The sequence below is a fragment of the Elephantulus edwardii genome, unplaced genomic scaffold (assembly GCF_000299155.1).
Source record: "Elephantulus edwardii isolate Elephantulus edwardi_28Jun2011 unplaced genomic scaffold, EleEdw1.0 scaffold00154, whole genome shotgun sequence".
Lineage (NCBI taxonomy): Eukaryota > Metazoa > Chordata > Mammalia > Macroscelidea > Macroscelididae > Elephantulus > Elephantulus edwardii.
Window position 1 is genome coordinate 5,776,378 of NW_006399904.1, and position 13,421 is coordinate 5,789,798.

Consider the following 13,421-nt stretch of genomic DNA (forward strand, 5'->3'; position numbering starts at 1 on the left):
CACAACAGATATGATAATGCTCATGATTGTGAAGATGGCTTATGAATGGGTAGTATATTTTGTTATCTTGGACAAAATGTCTTCATGACTCAGAGTTAACTCAAGAGGAACTAACACTTGTCATGCGAAGGGGAAAAATAGAATAAAAAAAAACAAACCTGGCTAGACAATCGGGTAAAAATGTAAATACTTTAAAACATGAGCTATATAATTTTTCTCTTTATGTGTATATTCGACTCAACCTCCATGACCATTTTAACTACGCTTCCCATTTATGGTTAAAACATGAATCTAACAAACATTTATTAAGCACATATTGTTATTTTTGTTGTTGTTATGCATCGTTGAGTTGCCTGTGACTTATAGCTATCCGATGTACAACAGCCTAAACCCTGTTTTTTGCTGTAGATTTGTCAAATCTGTCCTCATTACCTCAGTCACAGAAACAATCCATCTGTACCTCCGCCCTCCCAAGCATGATGTCCCTCTCCAAGGACTAGTCCCTCATTGCAACATGTCCAAAGTGTATCAGACAAAGTTTCAGAATCCTTGCCTCCAATGAGCAGCCTGGATTCAGCCTATCCAGTATGAACCTGTGGTATAGTAAATAATCTTCACTAGTACCACAGCTCAAAGGTATCAATTCTCCTTCTATCATCCTTAGTCATTGTCCAGGTCTTTGATGCATATCAGGTAATTGCAAAGACCATGGCCTGGACCAGGTGCACCTTAGTCTCCAGATTGACACTGTTGCTCTTCAGTACTTAGGAGAGGTCTCTGACAGCCAACTTTCCCAATGTAATTTGTCTTTTATTTTCCTGGCTGCTGGTACCAAGAGTATTGATTGTGTAGCTAAGCAAACTAAAACTGTTAATCTCAATCTCCTCACCATCTATCATGATGCTGCCAATTGACCCAGTGGTGAGAATCTTTGTTTTCTTGATATTGAGCTTCAATCCATGTGTAAGGCTGAAGTTTTTGACCTTCTGCAGCAAACACTTCAGGTCCTCCTCAGTATAAGCATGTGGGGTTGTGTCATCTGCATAATGCAGATTATTGATGAGTCTTCCTCCAATCCTGATGCCACATTTCTCCTCATAGAACCCAGCTTCCCAGGTAATCTGTTTTGTATATAGATTAAAAAAGCATGGACATAGGACACATCCCTGGTGCACACCCTTCCCAATTATGAACCATAAAGTGTTTCCTTGTTCTGACAACTGTCTGCTGGTCCAAGCATAGGTTTCACATAAGCATGATCAATTGTTCTGGGATTCCCATTCTTCTCAGAATTGGCCACATATATTTTGTGGTTCACACAGTCAAATGCCTTTGCATAAGTAATGAAACACAGATAGACATTCCTCTGGTATTCCCTGCTTTTAGCCAAGATCCATGTAGATATTAGATATAATATCCCTAGTACCTCTGCCTTTTCTAAACACAGGCTGCACTTCTGGCAGTTCTCTGTTGATGTGCTGTTCGTCATTTTTGGATAATCTTCAACAGAACCTTGCTTGTATGATATATTAATGAGAGTATTCGATAATTCCCACAGTGTTAGATCACTTTGGAATGGGAGCAAATACAGATCTCTTCCAGTCAGATGGCCAGGTGGTTGTTCTCCAGATTTCTAGGTACAACTTGGTGAGCAGACCCAGGGCAGCACCTGTTTGTTGAAATATTGCATTTGGATATTGTCAATTCCTGGGGCCTTGTATTTTGCCAGTTCTTTTGGGGCAGCTTGAACTTCTTCCTTCATCACCATAGGTTCTGGCCCATATATTGTCTCATGAAATTCTTCTGTGTCAGCCAATTCCTTTTAAACAATGACTCTTATACTATTTCCATCTTCTTTTAATTCTCTCTGGATCATCTAATATTCTGCTCAAAAACATCCTTAAATATTGTAACTCGAGGATTAAATTTGTTCTTCAGTTCCTTGAACTTTAGAAATGCTGAGTGAGCTTGGTCCCTTTGATTTTCTGAGTAGAGCTCATTGTGCATGCCATTATAATACTTTGGTCTTCTCACCTACCCTTTGAAATCTTCAGTTTAGCTCCTTTATATCATGATTTTTCCCTTTGCTTTGGCTTCTTGGCACTCTAGTGCAATATTCAGAGTCTCCTCTGATATCCATACTGGTCTTTTCTTCCTCCTCTATCTTTGTAATGACCCCCTGAATTCTTCCTAAATTATATTATTGATATCCTCCCACAGTTCATCTGCTCTTTCCTCATTAGTGTTCAAGGCCTCAAAGCTGTTACTGAGAGTTTTAAAATTAAGGTGGAATATATTCACAGTCATATTTTTGTTCCCTTAGATTATTTTTTCTCACCTTCAATTTGAACTTGCATGTGAGTAGTTGGTGATCTGTTCCATAATTGGCACTTGGCCTAGTTTTCACAGCTGATATTGAGCTTCTCCAAGGGTTCTTTCCACAGATGTATTCACTCTGATTCCTTTGCATACCATCAGGTGAAATCCATTTGTACTGCCTGCGTTTATGTTTCTGATAAAATGTATTTGCAATGAATAAACTGTTGTTTGTGCAAAATTTTTTCCTTCAATCTTCAGCTTCATTTCTGTCACCAAGTCCATGTTTTCCAACTACTTATCCTTCTTCTCTATTCCCAACTTTTGCATTCCAGTCATTGTTGTTGTTGTCCTGTGCCAGTCTCATTGTCTCCGACACACTCATCCCGATTACCCCAGTCACCAAATCAATCCATCTCCTAGAGGGCCCTTCTGCGCCTGCCCTCCACCCTCCCAAGCATGATGTCCTTCTCCAACGACCGGTCTCTCCTTACAGCATGACCAAAATATGTCAGACAAAGCCTCAGAATCCTTGCCTCCAAGGAGCAGCCCGGTTTAACCCTCTACAGGATGAATCTGTTCGTTTTCTTAGCAGTCCATGGTACCTTCAATATCTTCTCCAACACCAAAGCTCAAAGGCATCAATTCTCCTTCTATCCTCCTTAGTCATTGTACAACTCTCTGATGCATAACAAGTGATTGCAAAGACCATGGCGTGTATCAGACACACCTTAGCCTCTAGAGACACTCCGTTGCTCTTGAGTACTTTAGAGAAGAACCTAACAGCAGACCCAAGAGTGTTGATTTTGGATCCAAGCACACTAAAGCTGTGAACAATCTCAATCTCTTCACCATCCATACTGATGCAGCCAATTGGTCCAGTGGTGACAATCTTTGTCTTCTTGACATTGAGCCTCAATCCATATTGAAGGCTGCAGTACTTGACCCTCTGTAACAAGCGCTTCAGGTGCTTCTCAGTTTCAGCAAGCACGGTTGTGTCATCTGCATAACACAGATTGTTCATAGATCTTCCACAAATCCTGATGCCTCATTTCTCCTAAAAGAGTCCAGCCTCCTGGATAATCTGTTCTGCATATAGGTTGAAAAGGTATGGAAATAGGATGCATCCCTGGCGTACGCCCTTCCCAATTTTGAACCACGCAGTGTTTCCTTGATCTGTTCTGATACTGCCTCTTGGTTCAAGTATAGGTTTCACATTAGCATGATCAAGTGTTCTGGGATTCCCATTCTTAGAGTCAGCCACAGTTTGTTATGGTCCACACAGTCAAAGGCCTTTGCATAATCAAGCACAGATCGACATTCCTCTGGTATTCCCTGCTTTCATCCAAGATCCATCTAACATAATATTCCTAGTACCACCACCCCTTCTAAACCCAGCCTGGAATTCTAGCAGTTCTCTGCTGATGTGCTGTTCCATCTTTTTTGGATAATCTTCAGCAGAATCTTGCTTTCATGTGAAATCAACGATATTGTTCTATAGTTTCCACACTCTGTTGGGTCACCTTTCTTTGGAATGGGAACAAATTCAGATCTCTTCCAGTCCGTTGGCCAAGTGGTTGTTCTCCAGATTTCTTGACCCAACTTAGTGAGCACATCCAGGGTAGCATCTGTTAGCTGAAATATGTCAATTGGGATACCATCTATTCCTGGGGACTGATTTTTTGCTATTTCCTTCAAAGCAGCTTGAACTTCTTCCTTCATCATCATAAGCTCTTGCTCATATGCTGTTTCATGAAATTCTTCTATGTCTGCAAATTCCATTCGATACAAAGACTGAGTATATTCTTTCCATCTTCTTTTAATAGTTCCTGGAACATTTAATATTCTGCCTAAAGCATCCTTGATTATAGCAACTTGAGGTTTGAATTTGTTCTTCAGTTCCTTGAGCTTAAGAAATGCTGAGCAAGTTTGGCCCTTTTGTTAAACATTATTTAGAACAATAAGGCCATAATTATTGAACAAACATTCAGTCTGTCATTAAATTAAGATTTATACACCAATGCTCATAGAATCATTATTCACCATAGCAAGAACATGGAAATAGCCCAAATGTCCAAACACAATTGAATGGAGAAATCATGGTACATTCACATGATAGAATACGATGCACCATGTAGGAGCAATGATTTTTAAAATCACTACCTGACCTAGGAGGAACTGAAGAGCATTGTGTTAAATGAACTAACTGAATTCCATAAGGACAATTACTGTGTAAGTAGTGTAAAAGTAGAGAACTAGTAAAATGTATGTGAGGACCCAATGAGGAGAGGGTAGGAGAAGAGAGGTGAGGATGGGTAGTCAGGTGATCATAGAGTCACACTATTTGATGGGGAGGGGGTTGGATGGGTAAAGGAAATGGGAAGATCTGGTGTGAAAAACAATGCATACTGACTTTGTAAGTAAACCAGTATAAAATAAAAATTTTCTTTAAAAATTCCCTCTGTCATAATGCAGTTTATATTCTACTGGGCATGAAGAAATACATAACAAATAAAATAAAGCAGTGGGTAGATGTTAGAAGCTGATAACTGTTATGGGGAAAATAGAAAATGAAGGAGATTAAAAATACATGAAGAGAGTTGTCATTTTAAATAGAATCATCAAAGATTTTACAGAAGAAAAAAAAGCCAACCCAATATTGAGCAAGTTTTTAAAACAGGTGAGGAAGTAATACCTAGAAAAGTGACCTTGGCAGAAGAATCATATAATACAAAGACAAGAATATATTTGAAAAGAATTATTGTAGGAAAGTAATGAGCAGTGAGAGCAGAAAGAAAATTAAGGCAAGGTTACCTATAACCTGTGAGAGAACCTAGGTCTTTACATCTTCATGCACACAATAAAAGAAAACATTGAAATATTCTTAGCAAGACAATTATAAAAAGTAATTTTGGTCTTGCTAGCATCATTCTAGCTACTGCAACAAAAATAGGTTGTAGGAGGAAACCAAATATCACAAAATGGGAATAATCTGGTTGGGATGGAGTATTAGCTTGAACCCAAGAAGTATGGATGAAATGAATAGGAATAGGTGAGATTTGGAGTCTATTAGTTAAAGCACAAATGAGCATTTGCTGATGGCTTAGATGTGGATGTTTAAGAGAGCGTTTAGAAATGACTCCAAAGATATTTAGCTCTAGCAGCTAAAAGATGGAACTGTTATGAACTAAGATTTCTTCGAAGGTTTCAAATAGAATCTTATATCAATGCTAGAAATCCTAAGGAATTTTATTTGTCTGAAAAAAGATCTGAACACCTAGAATATAAAAGATCACTCAGTTTTAGGAAAAAGAATAAAAGTTTGCTATAATAAAATATACTTTGGAAAATTGCTGAACAAAGGACTTTTTAAAAAAAATTCTAAAAACATCTATATTTTTAACCAAAAATAGTGAAAGGTGGGGGAAAATCAGTCTTCTCTTCAGTTCTAAATGTTAAAAGTCAACTGAGTTATATCTAACATGTTATGAAGGATATTGTATATGATCTGACATTTTTTCCATAAATCTATGTAATCTTTTATATATGAAAACGGAATATACAAAGATGTGCCTTATAAAATATTCTAAACATGGAAATTTGCAAAAATTACTTCATAACTGCTAATTCAATTGCCAAACTGCTAGATTTAAATCTTGATACTTATGCTAGTTTCTTTAAATCTACAAGAAAATATAAACTCAATCAAACATTATTCTTAAATATATGCATCATTAGTGGAGTGGACTTGGGGGAAGCGATTGTATAACAATGAAAGAACTTTTATTTTTCAAAGAGAAGAGCGAATTGGGGGTGTGGGAGGGCTGGGCAGGGAGAAAAGTGCCACAATGAATGCATGGAAATCCTCAGTCTCTGTAAACTTACATTAAAATTAATAATAATAAAAATTTAAAAAAAAACCCACATGCATAATTCTGTTGTTTTCAAACTTGAATGTAATCTAAACTAATATTTTCATAATATCTTATCAATTAGATATAATTAACCATTAAAATTTCTAATATGATGAAATGTTAATATGGTGGGAAAATCTCTATACGATGTTCAGAGAAAAAGCAACATGCAAAAATTTATATTACTTAAAGACTGCAAAATAAAAGACATTTTAAAATTTGTCAAAATATTAGCATTAATAACTTTTGGATAGTAATATTATTTGTAATAGCATTTGTTTGCAAAATAACTTATTTCTGTATTTTCCTCATGTATAATTTTTATAATCAGGAAAAAAGAAGTCAAAGAAATTAAAGGGAACAGGCTTGAAAACAATGATTAAATATATTGATTCCCTGAGATGAAGTCAAATATATATAATGACATCTTAATATGAAAATTTAAAAAAAATAGAGTAGAAACAGTAATTAAGGCTATAACAGAAGAAAACACTAAATGAATTTTAAAAAATTAATCATGCTTCAAACAAAAATTCATAAATAGAAAGCAATGTGAAGAAAATGCTGGTAAAACTCCCCACTTTAAAAAATGAATTAAGAAGTTCTACCTAGTGAAACAAAGTTAAAGAATTATTTTTTTAAGTTTATAGTTTTTTAATATAAAAAAACTTCCCAAAACAAGATGGAATACATGTTGAGAAGTCTTTAAGACAGTTTCCCTTCCAATAATGCTGAAATGGAACAAAGTCAATCCGTGAAGGGAGCAGAGACACATGATGAGAATTGAGAACTTACTACAGAGGTATTTCTCTACACCAGGTCAATGAAGAGCAATAGACTTTGAGGGTAGTGGAGAGAGCTTATGAATAACTTTGCATGAAAACATGGCTGCAAAAGTTTTTTATGGTGATAAATAAGACAACTTAGAGAAGTGAAAATATCATGGATGTGGGAGGTCTGTTCCTGATAGAGACCGAAAGTAAATAAATCTATGCAGGGAGAATGTTGCTAATTAGTATAATTAGCTCTAGCAATTGATGAAACAAATATAGGAGTTTATAAATGAATGAAGAAAAGTCTAATTTGTAGTCTATGAATTAAACTAATAATGAATAGAAATGAAATCAAGGGAGGTAAATGAAAACTAAGATCATTAAGGGACTCAAATCCTTATTTTCACTCAAAGAAATGTAAAACAAAATTTGTATAAATGGAAAGATAGAGATTCAGGGAAATAGAACAGGTCCCTTTTAATAAATCACATGAAGATTTTTCATGTCTAATGATGCTTCCCAAAATGGAATATTTTATTTTCCTCATAAGATGGGGTGAAATTGCTTAGAATAAATAGAAACAGAATTCAAAGGAAGGCTTTTGCCAATATGGCCAGATAAGAGAGTTAAACACCAAGATATTAAAAGTAACTATTATCTACCAAATACCCAGATATGTTCTAGTCTCCCAAATCACATAACAATTGAATACTGCTAGACTCTGTTATGGTATGCACTTCTGAGGCTCTATTTACCCACGGCTGGCTATCAGGAGAGGAAAATTAATATCTAGGTATCAATCAATTTGATAGCTATAATTCCTTATACTTTCCAAAGCTTATGGTCCAAAATAAAGAATGTATTTGATGGCTTGGTTCTGAATCAAGGGTATCATCCAGGAAGAGTGCAAACGGTCATTGCAAAGACAGAAGAGGAAGAAAAGACCAAAATGGATGTCAGAAGAGACTCTGAAAATTGCACTGGAGTGCAAAGAAGCCAAAGCACAGGGAAGAATTCAAGATACTAAAGAGTTGAATAGAAGATTTCAAAAGGCAGCATGGGATGACAAAGCAAAATATTACAATGAAATGTGCAAGGAGTTGGAGTCGGAAAATCAAAAGGGCCGAACTCGCTCAGCATATCTTACGCTCAAGAACTGAAGAACACATTCAAACCTCAAGTTGCTATAATCAAGGATGCTTTCGGCAGAATGATAAATGATCCCGGAAGTATTAAAAAAAGATGGAAGGAATATACTGAGTCACTGTATCGAAAGGAATTGGAAGACACAGAAGAATTTCATGAAACAACATATGAGCAAGAGCCTATGGTGATGAAAGAAGAAGTTCAGGCTGCTTTGAAGGACATGGCCAAAAATAAGGCTCCAGGAATAGATGGTATACCAATTGATATATTTCAGTTAACAGTTGCTGCCCCGGACGTGCTCACCAAGTTGTGCCAAGAAATCTGGAGAACGACCACTTGGCCAACTGACTGGAAGAGATCAATATTTGTTCCTATCCCAAAGAAAGGCGACCCAACCGAATGTGGAAACTACAGAACAATTTCACTGATTTCACATGCAAGCAAGATTTTACTGAAAATCATCCCAAAACGACTGGAACAGCACATCAACAGAGAACTACCAGAAGTCCAGGCTGGTTTCAAAAGGGGTCGTGGTACTAGAGATATTGTAGCTGATGTCAGATGGATCTTGGCTGAAAGCAGGGAATACCAGAGGAATGTCTATCTGTGCTTCATTGACTATGCAAAGGCATTTGACTGTGTAGATCATAACAAACTGTGGCTGACTCTGAGAAGAATGGGAATCCCAGAACACTTGATCGTTCTAATGCGAAACTTATACTTGGACCAGGAGGCAGTCGTCAGAACAGGGCAAGGGAACACTGCATGGTTCAAAATTGGGAAGGGCGTACGCCAGGGATGCATCCTATCTCCATACCTCTTCAACCTATATGCAGAACAGATTATCCGGGAGCCTGGGCTCTATGAGGAGAAATGTGGGGTCAAGATTGGTGGACGATTTATCAACAATATGCGTTATGCGGATGACACAACCCTGCTTGCTGAAACTGAGGAGGAAATCATGCACGTGCTGCAGAGGGTCAAGGACTGCAGCCTTCAGTATGGACTGAGGCTCAATGTCAAGAAGACAAAGATTCTCACCACTGGACCAATAGGATGGATGGTGAAGAGATTGAGATTGTACAAAGCTTTAGTTTGCTTGGCTCCATAGTCAACAGTCTTGGCACCAGCAGCCAGGAAATTAAAAGGCACATTGCCATGGGAAAGTCTGCTGTTAGGGACCTCTCCAAAGTGCTTAAGAGCATTGGTGTCTCTCTGGAGACTAAGGTGTGTCTGATACAGGCCATAGTCTTCGCAATCACCTGTTATGCATCAGAGAGTTGGACAATGACCAAGGAGGATAGAAGGAGAACTGATGCCTTTGAGCTGTGGTGCTGGAGAAGAGTACTGAGAATACCATGGACTGCTAGGAAAACAAATAGATTTGTCCTGGAGAGGGTTAAACCGGGTGGCTCCTTGGAGGCAAGGATTCTGAGGCTCCCTCTAACTTACTTTGGACATGTTGTGAGGAGAGACCAGTCCTTAGAGAGGGACATCATGCTTGGGAGGGTGGAGGGACAGCTTAAGAGAGGAAGGCCCTCTGTGAGGTGGATTGATTCAGTGACTGGGATAATTGGGATGGGAGTGTCAGAGACAGTGCGATTGGCACAGGACAGAGCGGAGTTTAGGGTTGTTGTACATAGGGTCGCTATGAGTCGCAGGCGACTCGACGGCACATAACAACAACAACATTTGATGGCTTAAATGTCACTCAGACAAGAGATATATTTATATCCAAGTCTAAATCTGTTTCATTTAACATCACAGTCACTTACCATAATGACAATTGTAAACCTGAAATTTGGCTTGCCTGAATTGACATAAACTTTGAGTATAAAATACACTAGATTATTTAAAAGACTTAGCACCAAAAATTAAAGAAGTTAAATAAATAAACAAATAAATATTAGGGGTAGGTGTATTAGAGACAATGTTGTTGGCATGAAATAGGGAGGATTTAGAGATGTTATATAAAGGGTCACTATGAGTCACAAATGACTAGACAATTAAAATTTAATACAGAATGTATGCAGAAATTGACATAACAAACAGATGCAGCCCTGGATGTTCTCACCATCCATGCCAGAAAATTTTGAGGAGAGCTGTCTGGATAACTGACTGAAAAAGATCCATGTTTGTTGCAACAGAATGTGGAAATGATCAAATATTATTAATATCACATGTAAGTTAAAGACTGATCATCCAAAAATGGTTAGAATGGTAAATAGAAAGAGAATCACCAAAAGTTGAAGCTGAATTTAAAAGAGACCTTGACACCAGAGATACTGCTATTGTCTGGCTGAAAACAAAAAATATATGAAGAATTTCTCTTTGTGCTTTACTGACTATGCAAAGGAATTTTACTATGTAGATATTAACAAACTATGGCTAAGATTTTAGAAGACCGTGTAACCCAGAATTCTTAATTGTGCTCATGCAAAATCTATTCCTAGACTGAGGTTGTTGTGCAACAAGGCAAGGGGACACTATAAGGTTTAAAATTAAGACAGGCTTCCATCAGAGCTGTACTCTATATCTATTTAAACTTTATGTTGTTGTTGTTAGGTGCTGTCAAGTACAACTCATAATCACTCTAGGAAGAACAGATGTTAACCTTATCCTATCTTGTGCCATCTTTACAATCTGACACACTTCAGCCTATTACTGATATTGTGTCAATCTATCTGGCTGAGGGTCTCTTTTCTTTTGCCAGCCTTCTACCTTCTCAAGCATGAGATCTCTGTCCAAGGAATAGCTTCTCCTAACAACATTCCCAAAATATGTGAGATGAAGTTTCACCATCTTTAGCTCCAAGGATCACTCTGGCTGTGCCTTCTCCAAAATATATCTGTTTGTTCTTTTGACAGTGTATAAAATATGGGGAAAATTATTTGAGGAGCTGGGCTCTATGAAGAAAAATGGGACATCAAGGTTGGAAGAAGATTCATTAGTAACTTTCATTATGCAGTAACTTGCTTACTGCAGAAGATCAAAGACCCCAGCGTCTCAACATCAAGAAAACAAAAATTCTCACCACTGGATTGATAGGCAAGATCACGATATATAGATAAAAGATTGAAACTATCAATTATTTCACCTTGTTTGGGTCCGCAATCAATACAATTAGTACCAGCAGTAAGGATATCAGGAGACATATTACACTGCAAAGGTCAGAGACATCTCTAAATTACTCAGGAGTGATGTCAGTTTGAGGACTAAGGTGCACCTGATTCAGGCCATGGTCTTTTAAATCACTTGCTATGCATCTGAGAGCTAGATAATGAATAAGGATGGAGAGGGACCTCATGCCTAGACAGGTGGAAGGACAGAAGAAGAGACAAAAATCCTCAAGCAGATGAACTGACACAATGAGCAATTGTGTAATTGTGCAATTGGCTCAAGTGTGTCAGAGATTGTAAGGATGGCTCAGGGTAGCCAGGGTTCAAATATGCTATTCATAGGGTTGCTATGAGTCATACTCGACTTGATGGCACATAACAACAACAACGTATGCAGAAATGATATTTTGGAATTATGTTAATAAAACAAAATTTAAAACTTGATGCCACCTAGTTCTGTTCTCCTTGGAGGGAAGGATTCTGAGGCTTTGTCTGACATCCTTTGGACATGTTGTAAGGAGGGAGAGGTGCTTGGAGAGGGACATCATGCTTGGGAGGGTGGAGGGATGGCACAGAAGGGGAAGACCGTCTATGAGGTGGATTGATTCAGTGACTGGAGTAATTAGGATGAGTGTGTCAGAGGTGGTGCGATTGGCACAGGATAGAGCAGGGTTTAGAGCCGTTGTACGTAAGGTCGCTATGAGTCACAAGTGACTCGACGGCACATAACAACAACAACAGAAAATATAAAATTACACATTTCGCTCATCTTGTGAATTACTTTTTGTTTCTACAGTACTGAGTTTGTATAAGTATAGCCTACTATATTATAACCAGAAGCAATCAATCTTTACATAGGTTTGTCACAGTAAACCAGTATTTAAAACATAAGAACTTTACCTGTGCGTGTGTGTATGTATATATACACACTGTCATTCTCAGAATTTAGCAGATTGATTAATATATCCTACCTAGACAATCAACAATATGATTGATCAAACGATTGAAGCTATCAATGATTTCTTCTTGCTTGGATCAACAACCAACACCTTTGGTATCAGCAATCTGGATATCAGAAGGCATATTTCATTGAGCAAGTCTGCTGTCAGGGACTTCTTCAAATTCTTAAGAGCAATGAAGTCAGCATGAAGGATAAAGTGTGCCTGATTCATGCCATGGTCTCCTCAAACCACTTCTATACATCAGAGAGATGGATAATGAGTAACAGAAGAAAAATTGATGCCTTGGAGTTGTGGTACTGGAGATGAGTACCAAATGTCCTGTGGACGGGCAGAAGAACAAACAGATATGTCTTGGAAAAAATGCAGCCAAAGTGCTCCTTGGAGGCAAAGATGGCAAAGCTTTGGACATTTTGCTGGGAGATGGCTATTCCTTAGAAAGAAACATCATGCTTGGAAAATGTAGGGTCAGTGAAGGACAGAAGACTTCCAATGCGATGGATTGACATAGTGACTTCAGCAATGGGCTCTAATGGGTCAAGATGATGAGGGTGGCACAGAATACTGCAGAGTTCAGATTGGCTTTCCCTAGGGTCACTACGAATATTGCACAGCTTGATGGCACCTAAGAACAATAAGAACAACCTACACAATGTCTGGTTCAGTCTATTTGTTTTGAGAACCACTGTTAACTTGATAAGATTAAATTTACTCCATTACCAATCATTCCTGTTGGTTAAGAATGAGTTTAAATTGTTTTATTTGAATGATTAAATACTTATATTTGTTGTTAGGTACTGTCATGTCAACTACAACTCATAGAGTCCTACAAAATATATTCTTAAAAGGTTTTAAAACACAAATTACTTTTAAAAATGCATTGCAGTATCTGACACTATTGTACTTAAGGTAACAGAACATAGTGTGCAAGTTATCATTAAATAAGCAACTGCCAAAAATCCTGTTAATTGAGATATTATATTGCTTACAGCAAGGATGAACCAAATTCATTGTTTATGTTGTAAGAATTTGATGTACATTGACCTTGTAAATATAGGTGAAGGTAATACCTTCTCCACTTTCTTCCAGAAGACTTCTCATTAAAATGGAAATATCAAAGCATACACTAAATCAGTTTCTTTACACTCATACCAAATCTGGTATTTTGGCATACTGCTGAATCTGCTCTTTTTC